The 12,229-nt window shown below is 40.5% G+C and overlaps 1 protein-coding gene across 4 annotated transcripts in view; it reads left to right on the forward strand.

The window, feature by feature from the left end:
* Positions 1 to 10,376: 10,376 nt before the first annotated feature.
* The window catches only part of sulf1 (sulfatase 1), a 36,619-nt gene continuing 34,766 nt past the window's right edge, over positions 10,377 to 12,229 (forward strand). For 2 of the 4 annotated variants that reach the window (XM_069703680.1, XM_069703681.1), the window contains exon 1: positions 10,380 to 10,634. The gene's annotated coding sequence lies outside the window, so the exon portion shown is untranslated. Of the gene's footprint in view, positions 10,635 to 12,229 lie in introns of all 4 variants that reach the window. The other 2 variants (XM_069703682.1, XM_069703683.1) reach the window with 2 other exon arrangements.

A 12,229-nucleotide genomic window follows, 5' to 3' on the forward strand; every position in this document is an offset into this window, starting at 1 on the left:
AGATTTCTACATTTGTGCTGCCAGCAGCCTCGTTTTCTTGGATATAGAACTTGAGATTGTGATTTCTATTTGGCCGCTGCATGCGAGAGGACCAACTTTGTGTTCGACATGGAACACTATTGTGTAATGTCATGACAGAAGATGCCAAGAGCATGGGGTTCATATGGCAAACTTGATGTGATGTGGAAAGTGCACAGAGCACATTTTATAGGCAATTTCTGTCACACTTTTTGACTCCACATATTTGTGGGTGAGCTGAGGTACTCTTTCTCCAAAATAGGCTTCAGACAACTTCTCAAAACAGAATGATTTACCTGATTTGTTAATATGTTTGCTGCATTTAGCTGGATTATGCATCTGATTGATTTCTTTGGCAGCCCATGATCCCAGTTTACCGGGAGCCAAACACCTCAGTTGTGTAAAGCTATTATCTAACTAATCCATACTTGTCATGACAGATATTCCCACGATAAAGAAGTTAAATAGTCCTCACAGTATCTGCTGTAGTCTTGAATGATTTGACATGACTCTGACATAAAATGATAAAGACATAAGTAGGCTAATACAATTGTGACTGTAATATGTCAGAGTATGAAAAAGGTTTCCTTATTTCAATACTGATTACTTGCTGTTTTTTTTATCATAAAGTATTAGTTTAGAAGAAGACGTCTTTATTGCCTCCTAGAAATCTGTCAGTTTATATGTTGTTCTATCAACATATCTGGAAGGGATTAAAGAAATACAGAAAACCTTTCCACAGTTTTTTTTTTTTTATCTGCAAAGCATGTTTATTTAACCTACAGGCTATAATATTTATGACTATTTTTAATTCAGTCAAATTGCGTTTTGATTTCACCATGAGCTCAAGTGTTGTACAATATGTGGCAAGAGGCCCATAAAGCCTTCAACATGTTTTATCCCTTTCTTTTTTACGTGTATGGTTTCAGCATGTCTGACACCAAGCTAAACACATTCATCACCATATAAAAGGAGACTCTATTTTTCCAGTTTTTCAGGAATTCAAATTGAAACCACGTATCGAGTTCAGCTGCAAGATTTTTGAGTTCAGCTGCTGAATTATAAAATGTGAGATTTCTAAACATGTCTTGTACTGTGTCTATGATGTCCATTACTCTGTCTTTGGGTTCATATGCCAGTAAATGTCCTCCAAAAGCAAATGCTACGTCTTCGATTTTTACTTGCAAAAATAGACTTTGGGATTTATAGGCATTAGAAGCTGGACATGTACTGTTATGATCCAAATCCTTTTAGCTCCCACAACATTACTCGTCCGTGCACCGGCTTGGCCATGTAAATCTTCAGTCATTCATCTACGGTTGTACTTGGAATCTTTTAGCCATCTGGACCCAGACAGGAACAGGAAATGAAGAATGAGGAATTAAGAGAGGTTCTTCTTAAGATATGAAAGCTTGAAAAAGAAAGCTCAGCACCTCTTTTCGCAGTTTACGGCTGGCTTATTCAAATTGAGTTAGTTGCTCTTTTTTTTTATACCCTTCGTCTATCCTTCCTTTGTTCAGTCCTTCCTGCCTTTATTTGAGGACTGGGAGATATTTTATTCATTTGTAATATTTAATCTTGTCAAAACAAATTAGCTCACAGAATTTATTGTAAGTAGAATATTTACCAAAACTTCAGAACTTCAATCTTTAAATCCTTTTAATGAACAATAGTGTACCATGTGATTTGATTGAGCACTGCGTTTTCACCACCTTTTTCTTTGTTGAATTTGTTGAATTTAACTTCCTCTTACTCGTTTTGCCTTAGTGATGGAGGTGGAGGCAGGGAGAATGAAAAACAGATTAGCCTCGTTTCTATCTTTACTTTTCTTTGAATTAAAAGGGCTCTATGAAAACTGTGACCTCTGTGCATCTCTTCAATTGTATCTCACCCATTTGATCCAATCAGATATACATCAAATTGAAAGATGAATTTAGTATATTTAAGTGGAGTAGTTCAAAGAGGTACACAGGCTTGCTTTTTGACTGAAATATTGATGGGATGATGCCCATTTTCTCCTTTTTGGCATCGTCATGGTGGCTGAGATTCCATGCCCCAAGAGGGAAGATAAGTACTTACGACGAGAATATTCTGAATTCCTGCACTATTTTTCTCCCCTCTAATGCCCCTCTCTTTGCTGAGGTGAATTCACTGAATCTACTTCATATGCTTGTCATTTTTGCGAGAACAATAATCATTTAAACGGAGACTAAGGATGGGGTTGAGAGGATTTATATTGTGGGTCCTCACTAATATTTCTCTCTAACATTTTGTACGTTGTATACAAATATTTTCCTTCTCTTATTTCTCTGCATATCATCGTAGTTGTTTTTCTATGTGAATATGAGGCCAGCTATAGAACAGTGAACAGTGGAGGAGCCCCTCCACTCCTCTCATGCATATTCAAGCACGCGTGCACTCACACTCACACACTGTGAAAGGCAGCTTGGCTCTTGGTCAAGGGATCCCTGCTAAAAACTGGTCCTGGACAAGAGAGCTGATCGCCAGCCAAGCAGGACAGTTACAAAGTGAAGCATGAGAGGCCCCACCATGTTTGCAGAGATCTAAAGCCTCTTTCTCTAAAGCTTTGTTTGCATTATGTTCACTGCAGCAGCTGAACAGTACACAGAAAAGCCTTTTCTTATCCTTCCTCTGTCCATACTCTTTTCACTTTTTCTGACTCGGCTGCTCTCTGACAGTTGATTCAGTTCCTGTGTACTAAAGGAAATTATGTGGTTAATTGGATTATTGGGAGTTTTCTTCAAATGAGTGCTCACCCACCCACACAGCCCCACACTCTGAATTCTCCTCTGGGATGGGCTGTCCAGTACATGTTTCCAGGCTCCATAGCCTGCGGGGTGAGCGTGAAATGGGAGCCTGTGTCTGTGTCACAATTTATTACTATTAAGTTATAGTAACTGTAGTAAATATAATTGAATATTCAGGATTTATGATTCCTGCTGCATTTTCTGCCTGCCTCACTTACACGCACACAAACTCAGTAAAACAGTGTGAGAATTTATTCTCTCTGGCATGAAAGCGCGTATAGCTGTCAGACATCTCTGCTGGCCATCACCTTCAATGTGCCACTTGGCCCAGTTTTATAGAGACACAACGTGTCCAAATGCACGCAGGCATCACTGGAATTTGCACCTGTTTGAGACCTAGCCCCTGTGGACTGCTCTCCTGAAAGCTGCCCTATAACTCGTTCTGTGAAATGTACATTTTTTTTTTTTAATAACTGTGGGGATGGGCGAAGTGTGGTGTTATAAAAATGTTTAAACAAATCTTAAAAGAAGCAAACCAGTCAAAAAGAATAAATTGAGAAAGGGCAGAGTGTATAATGAGAGAGCCCGGGAGCATAAAAGAGGCTGGATGAGGGAGCTTAGTGAAGGGGAGGGTTCTGCTCTTGTACCTATTCTCATACAAATGATCTCTTACGCTGTGTGGCCCTTCAGTGGGTCATAAACATCCCAGTGGTTGAGCCATTCATGTTCCTGATTTTCTCCTAGTGAGAGGAAGCAGAGTCCAGGGCACAGATTAAAAGGTTTCTCTTCCCACCCGCGTGCGAATCACAAATCACATAGGGCCTCGCTGCTTCTCTTTGCCCAGAAACCCAACAAACACCCTGTTAAAATCCGCAGCCACATCCCCGTGTTTTCATCTTACTTGCCACAGAAAACATAGTTTGTATTCTCATTAAACTAGCATGTGTACCAAGTTTGCCATGTGGACACCAGTGCTGCAATGGTTGTCTAACTCGTCAGTTTAGTTCTTTTGCCTCTAAATTAGCCATTTTTCTTGCTGATTGCATTTAGTTTGTTGATATCTATTAAGAGCCAAACTGATCCTTATGTAGAGCTGTATCATTAAGCAACAGCATGCTACAACCTGATCTGCCTCACTCTCGCCATATTTTGCTGACAAATGAAAATTCTGTCCTTATCGTGGCCGGGGGCGAGTTAAGGCCACTAAAGGGATAATTGAACGGCCTATCTGCCCAAAGCAAATCCTAATTCTCTCTCTCAACAGGCCACTGGCGGCATGCTTTATGGGATTATTTTCAATCAGTCATTTTTGGACGTTGTGGCATACATAGCCTTTCCTTCCCACGTACCGCTTTCCCCCTTTCTCCTTATTCCTGCCTTTCACCTTCTCGCCTGAGAGGATTAGTAAGGCAGGCTTCCGGAAATGGAGCCCCACTCCATGAGGATGAGACTTCCACAACCTCCTCAGAGACGGGAAGGAGTTGGACGCTGGCTTTATGACAACAATTATCGCTTTCTCTCAATGTCTCTTCAGGGTCAAAGTTTTTGGAAGGTACCAAAGAGTTGGACTGTTTTTCACTGAGAATATTAGTGTAAACAAACACTTTTGGAGCAGATTTTTCTGTTACCCCAGAGACTTTTTGGAGTCTGCAGAGTTGGGGGGTTTGACGGGAAATGATTATTTGTTGAATGCATTATTGTTTGGTGGTGTGGGGACTGTTGATTTGTGGCTACAGAGGAACTCTTCTCGAGGGGTCAATGATATGCTAAACCAGTGCAGTTTTTCCTTTATATCTAATAGATCTTTTTAGAGGCACAAAACATTCTCTGTTGAGATTAAAATAAATCCTTGTATTGTTGACAATTCCAGTGAAAGGGTTGGGTGGGGCTTAATCATATTTCATACAGAATAAGATTAACTCCTTAAACAAACCTTTGGGTACAAAATCACAAGAGCTTCTTGCAGCCAGTGAACTTTGTGAATACACTGAAACATCATCAGTTGAACTTGACCTTTACAAAAGTTTTGGACACTTACTAATGATTCAATGTCAAAATGATTAGGAAGAGAAGAGAGCATCAATCTTAAAGACAGCATTGCATTAAGAGCAATGTTAGAAAATCAAATCCAGAAGATACACAAGTAGAAGAGGGGAGGATACTGTGAATTTTGATTTAGATCCGTATAAATATTTTTATTGAGAAAAGTACCACTGGAACTAAAAATAGTACAACTTTGTCTTGGAAGAAAAATACAGAGTATGCAATGACTGCCAGATACTGTGGTTGTACTGAATTATGAATTGTGAAAATTTATTATGGAGGGATTTAAAAGTTTAACATATTTTCAGTTCAGCATTTTTTTTTCACGATTTTTTTGTGACTGAAGGTGACCTGACCCCATCCTCTTGTATTTTGACCCAAGTTAAAACAGAACAGGTGTCAAAACGGTTTATTATTTATTATTGACTGTCCATCAAAATAACCTCATACTTGTATACTCAATAATAACTCATTTCTGTGCCACTGCTATTACTATTACTTTACTTTCCTCCTTTTACTGTTCTTGTGTGACAAGATTGACAGAAGGCAACAATATAGTTTTTAAATTCTAACCCCCAAAAAATAAGTGGAATTCGGTGTCTAAGATCCCTGGGGCTTTGCCTGTGGAACCTAGTCACTACACAACTGCTATTGTCTTGGCGTCAGAATGTCTTTCATCTTACTCGAACCCAGAGAGAGCGATCAGTATCTTTCCTCTCTATCTATATCATATCTTCATGGCTTACAGCACTGGTTCCCAGCCATTTACCCGTTTACTGAACTTTAAGGCTCTCCCAAATCATTTCCGTCATCCTGTGATTCACCAGATCAGGGGAGTGATAGGATTGGTTTGTCTCTCTATCTGTTCCTAACTTTGTAGAAGCTTTTGGAAGGTCCTAATCCTGCTATAAAATGGCTCTGTGGGTGGTCTGTGAGGTTTCTGCAGTTAGTCTCTGCACTATCATTGGATTTGATCATTTCTGCAAACATAAAAAATACTGGAAGTTTGGAAGAGCTAATGAATAAAAGATGTTACTTTATTCACGGCAATACTGTAATGCAATATTTGAAAAGATAGATTGGGAGATTTGATGAATGTGTCCAAGGATTTGGAAGATATTAGCCTCCATATTTGGCACACAATGTTGAAAAGTTTGATAAGTAACGTAAGAGCCAAGAAATCATAGTCCGCCCTGACAGTTATTATTATCTGGATGCACTTTCCTTTTTTATCACCGAGTTACCCAATGTGGACAGCGTTCCTTCTGAACTAGACACATGGAAGTTAGTAAGTATTTGTACCTTTTATTATTATTGGCCCACCAAAGGTACAACCTGTCCATTGATATTTCATATGGCAATCAATCTTATAATTTCCTGAAATCAAAAATGATCAGCGTGAGGATGAAATCAACTGCAGTTTGAGGAAGCTGCAAAAACATGTGTGATTGCAACATAAAGGCAGTGTAGCTAATGGAAACTATTGCTTTTAATGCAGGATAGTCAGTAATTACATTTAAGGTATTAATCATATCAACTTTAACTGTTAGTGGAAGTAGCCATCACACTCTTGGCTCTGATGGTTCACTGTCATATAAATATCTGCTAGGGAGATAACATATGGACCATTTGACTGAAGTCTGTTTGGGGGGTATGGGGATTGTCATTATGAAATGACCTAACAATTGATCTCAGGGCCCTGTAAATGACTTCAGTATGTGTTGGTGCATTCCTTTTGTCTACAGAACCACCCGTTAGCTGCTTGACTGTGGGCTTTCAAGAATAGGTGTCAGTCTTAACGTTTATTGAAACAATCACGAGGAAACCTTTAAAGATAAAAAAAAATTTAAAAATTAAAAAAGCCTAGGGATACTGTGTACTCTGTTATTCAGTGTTTGTTGTAATTTCAATACAAACCATGTTTACACCCACATTAATGACACTAATATTGTGAATATCAAGATATGATTAATATTGCATAATATTTCATTTGTTTACAAAGTAGAACCAAACTTCTGCAATAATCACAATTTACGTGTATTTTATAGGTGAGTTATGAAAAATAAGGTCAATCAAGTAGTGTACTCAAAAATAATAAAAATAATGACAAGCAAGCAAAACTCCCTCGAAATGGATCCAGGTACATAACATAGCACCTCAGTGCTAAGTAAGTAAAGGTTGGAACATCAGAGTACTTATTCTGGGTATTGCAGAATTTTTTTTTTAACTCATAGGGATTCATGGAATGGCACTATTTTATCAATAGTGGTATTGATGCCGGTTCTGCTTACCGGTATTGATATGTACCTGTACTCTTATCAGTATAGTATTGGTGTTCTTACTTGATTTAATTGAATTAAAATGAATACCAAAGTAAACAAACTAAATAACAGTGAGCAAACTAGATAGCTGTACCAAATGCTCCTGAGCCTTATCGGTACTACTGTTCTGGTATTGGTAACTATTTAAGACTGGTCCTCACTTCCCATGTCTTTGGCTATACTCAGAATATTGAATAGTGACAAATGCTGCCCTGCAGGTTTTCATGCATGTGTGGTTTTCATGCGTGTTAAGCCACTTACATGTAATACAAGGGCACATGCATGGCACAGCAGGAGTGTGGTGTGAGAGCCGCATTGGCAAAATCCCACCACATCCGTGTGAAGCATGTTCAGCTGTCACTGAACTACAGAAGCCCCTCTTCTCCCTCTGTTTTTTCCTTACCCTGCCGCCCTTATGTCCCTACTGTGTTTCTATCTCCCCTCTGTCCTCTCTCGTCTTACATTTTTCTGCCTTGTCCTGTACTTTCATGACCAAGCTTGCATGTCTTCTCCTGCTTTCCCTCTGTATCCTCGCAGCTATTTCACATGAGTCGACATAACTACATAACAGCGAGGTTATAATGGCAGTGGCCATGTGCTTGGTATTCAAAATACTACGTAGCACAAGACAGAGTCAACCCCACATCATGACTGTATTCCCCAGTTTCTTATTTAGCAGTATATACTGGCACAGAGGCAGGATCACAGCTATGACACCCCTATGTATCTCATTCAGCCACAGAGAATGGGGCTAGTGAACCGAGGAGCCCCCCGACACTGGCCTCCGCCTGCACCTGCAGGCCCAACTGATGGCTGGAAAGCTGGATGGAAAGGGGGGAAGTGAGTCTGAGGTGGTCAGAGGAGGCTTGCATTCAGTTTAAAAGTAAAGCTTGTGCAAGAGATAACCATGACATTTAAATAAGGGTTCCAAAAAGAGAGAAGATAATTTTGGATAACCTACATGTTTATGAAGATAGACTTGAATAATTTGCTAAGTAAGGATGGGGAGAAGGAGAGTGAATAGGGGTTACCAGAGAACCACTGGCCCCCCTGCAGGTCATTCAGTCATTCATAAGATGAGGCCTTTTTATAGACCTCCTTCCACCCTTGCTTTTGTTGCTGTTGTGTCCACCAGCGGAAGTGAAAATGGAAAATGGAGATTAATGGTGGTCATGCCAAATGAATGATGTGTGTTTGCATAAAGTAGAAGACAGTTTCTACCTCTAGAAACTTTCAAAGGGGATGGATGAGGTTGTGGATGTGTTCCTCACAGAAACTCAACCTGATAACCTTTTCTGTCTGCATGGATTTAAGATGTTTACAGATGTGCTCAGCTTCTGAAAAAAACAGTCCCTCTCCCCTAGTGGGGCAGCCATCTTTAATCCAGTAAAGAGCACAGGGATTTGGTCGCCCCTGGTCTGCCTGAAGGCCCTTTGGAAACTTCTCGGCCGTGAGAATGGGGGCTTGGGGTTGGAGGTGTGGGTTGGGATGTGTGTAGCCATGCAGGAGGGACTGGGGACAGTCTTTGTGAATTTAGTTAATCTAATTTGAGCTCTTTCCCCCTAAGGCCCTTACTCTCTCTCACTGCTGCCTATTTCAAACATCAGTCCAAGCTGGGGAAAGTTTCACGTGTCCCTGGTGAAAATAGGCCGTGTTTAGTTTAATGAAAACCCGAGTGGTAGCATCCACTGGAAAATGTGAAAGAAGTATCTGATGTTTTTTCTGTGGTGCAATCAGATCAAATTCAAAAACTGGTCCACATGTGGGCTCTGAGGAATATTACACCATAACATGAAACGTTCTTTTCGGAATAAATACAAATAAAATATTTTAAATATACATAATTAGCCTTAAACTATGATTAAAGTCAGTTGGAAAGGGACAAAGCCGTCAATAATACCAGGCTCAATAACTTGAAACAGTGACCATTGTGTTTATGCTCTTTACTGAATGTAAATGAACCACTTAGAAGCCTTTCTTTGGTGTTTCACACCTCTGATTAACTCATGGTGATGCTGTAGGATATCAAATGGGTATTACCTCATTAGGGTTTGCCTTTGAAGTTGCTCCTGAATATCATCAGGGTCTCGTAATCCTTTTTTATTACATCAGTGAGTAGGACAGTGGTTCAACTAAGTGATTAATGTGACAGCCTTTCTCACCTAAAGTTCCCTGTGTTTTGCATGAATGGGTTGAAAATCGGTTGATTCGTTTAGGAAATGCAGCATTAGTGATGAAAGCTTGATGGTAAATGGTAAATGTTTGCTCTGTCAATCTGCTGCCATCTAGCCATAAACCCAGAAGCCTCGCTCGTCTCGGCTTCTTTTCTTCTCCTTTTTTTTTCCTCTTTATCTTACTCTTTCCTTGGCTTTGTAATTTTAGTGTCTTCCCCTCGGCCCTTCTTTCTAACTTAAGGCAATAGGTGGTGAAGGGCAGGAATGCAGCTGGGGGACTGTAAGGATTTATCACACGAAGGTGTGAGGGCTGCTGCTTGTGCTTCTGTGCCTGCAGATGTAACAGTTTAGTGCCAATAGCATTCCCACCACGGAGCCAATACAGAATTTTATTGCCTTTTTAGTTTTATTCTTTAGACCACATACTCTGTGGCTGCAGGGTGAAGAGAGGGAGGAAAGAGGTCAAGAACTGAGGGTAAAGTAGTCTGTGTGTGTCTGACCGTGTATGGGTTTGCAGTCTAAGATTTGTGTGAGAGTTTTTCAGTAAGTAACACTACCGTCAAGGTAATATAAAACATACAAATAATATTTCTCCATCTTCTTCTCTACCTCTGCTTTTTGAACTTAACCCCCCCCCCCCCCCAACCTCCTCTAATCTCGCTCTGTTTGTCTCTCGCTTGCTCCCCTCCCATTCCTCCTCTTTCCACTCCTCTCATTCTCCCCGTCCTCCCACTCTGCCTCTCAGGTTACGATGACTGGGGGTTTTCTTGCTCTCATCTCATAGAGTGTGTGTGTGTGTGTGTGTGTGTGTGTGTGTGTGTGTGTGTGTGTGTGTGTGTGTGTGTGTGTGTGTGTGTGTGTGTGTGTGTGTGTGTGTGTGTGTGTGTGTGTGTGTGTGTGTGTGTGTGTGTGTGTGTGTGTGGGTGTGTGTGTGTGTGTCCCTCTGCGCTGCGCTGCGCTGTGTCCTTGTCCCTGCCTCCTGGCAGCGAGGAGCCACCCAGCAGCCGGTCTGTGATTGGGCAGGGGAGTGGGGTTCTTGACACAGCGTGGTGCTGACTGCTCCGGGACGTGTTTCAACAGATGGTCGAGGTTAGAGAGTGTCATCACATCGGAGAGAGGATTAGAGGAGAGAGGTTGTCTTCCAGGAGCTGTGTGGTCCTCCCTACTCCTGAAATCAAAATCCCAGCTCCAAGACACAAACTCCTCTATGAGCGACGGGAGATCGGGTGAAGGAACGTGAGGATAAAACTAAGAGAGGAATCCTAGCCTTGCCTCTCACTCAACCAGCACTCTGCTGTCCTGCCTTCCAGGTACTGTGCAACTTTCTCACTCTCTTTATCTACTTTCTACTATTTTCCACCCTTTTACCTGTTAGTTTGTTCAGCTTGCAGTAAATGTCTTATTCAGTTTACAGAGTATGAGTCTGTAAATAGGGATTTGTATAGTGCTGGTGAGCTGCGCTGTTTCTGCAGTCAATCTTTGCTGCCTGTACAGCAGCTCTGTGTGTGTGCAGGACTTCGTAGTTTTCTCCCTGAATGACAGGAATTCCCTCTGCTGCAAATTCCTCCATCTCAAGGGATTAGAAGGCAGCACATTCCATTAATGTCATTTTTTTCCCCCCCAATTCATAAGCATTCATCTGTTATTTTTCTGTTTTCTAAATACAGAATATTCAAAAAGGAAAAGGAACTATTGTAAATTTTAAGAACTTTGCTGCCTCTTAAAAAGTATGCTGCACAATGAACTATGTAGGTATACTATGGGTATGGGTATAACAATTCAGTTTGTATTTATTCTGTTTCTATACTGATTGTATAATTTTCTTATCATACACAAAACTGTGTTGAAGATTAATTATTTTCTTATCGTCTTTGTCAGTTCCTATCATTGAAAATTAAAGCACAATTTTTCTACATTCCTAAAACTCAATGTGACATTTAACATTCCCCCTCACTTCAGCCCAGATAAATTTTTTCATAAATCTTAGACAGAGTGCACTTCTGGCAGATCATGTCAGTATACGCTAAATGGATGAGCTGCTGAAGAGCTCTTTCCGGACAAACTGTCAAAGTTAAGCAGAGAGGCAGAGACTCAGGGAATGTACACCTCACTTTAGCTATTTAAGTCAAGTCAAGTGAGAATGGAAACTTTGCCAGTGAAGTGGGAATATGATGTATAGTATTTATACCTAGCTGCAGGCACTTTGTGTGTGTATGTGTGTGAGGTGTTCGCAAAGGGAGATTGTGCAGCTGTGAAAGGCTGTATGGACAGCAGCGGGGCTGAAAGGAGCGGAGGTTGTATGGGTGAAAGCTGCTGTTGTGTGAATTTGTGTTTACCTTGGTAAACCAGCCGTAGCTACACTTCCTGCTTGTTACTTGAAGTATTTAACACAACCACCAATAGGTTGTGATGAGTGCTGCTTTAAGGCAGGTAGACTTGTTCGTATAAAATCTACTTGTATGAGCAGATCATTTAAGAAAACAGCGGAAAGATTTGTTTTGAGAGCTTAAGAGACGGGCGGTTGAAATTATTTTTTATTGGGACACTGGTAGCACTTAAACTTGTATGAGAGATATTGCGTTTATCAAATGAAGTTGTTTTTTTCCCCTATTAACCAGAGAGACACCACATATGACCTTGTTTCTGATGGCTCCAAAAAAATCAAAATGCTGAAATCTTTTTGACTTCTGAAATTCAGATTTTATGCTGCCTGTAAACTTTGATTCAGCTGTGTGTGGTACAATATAAAAGTTCCTCTGTTTTAAGGGTCAATTGAATGACTTGACTCTGTTCTTTATTAACTCGCCCAAAGAAGTTATGTTTTTGATGCAGTTTGTTTGTTTGCCTGTTTGTCAATGAGTTTAGCTTCTGGTCTGATTTTCATGAAACTTGGCATCCATTAAAT

This window comes from Brachyistius frenatus, unplaced genomic scaffold, assembly GCF_029030835.1.
Source record: "Brachyistius frenatus isolate BFR_SWC_R1_liver_20210118 unplaced genomic scaffold, ASM2903083v1 Contig_47, whole genome shotgun sequence".
In the NCBI taxonomy this organism is placed as follows: Eukaryota; Metazoa; Chordata; class Actinopteri; family Embiotocidae; genus Brachyistius; species Brachyistius frenatus.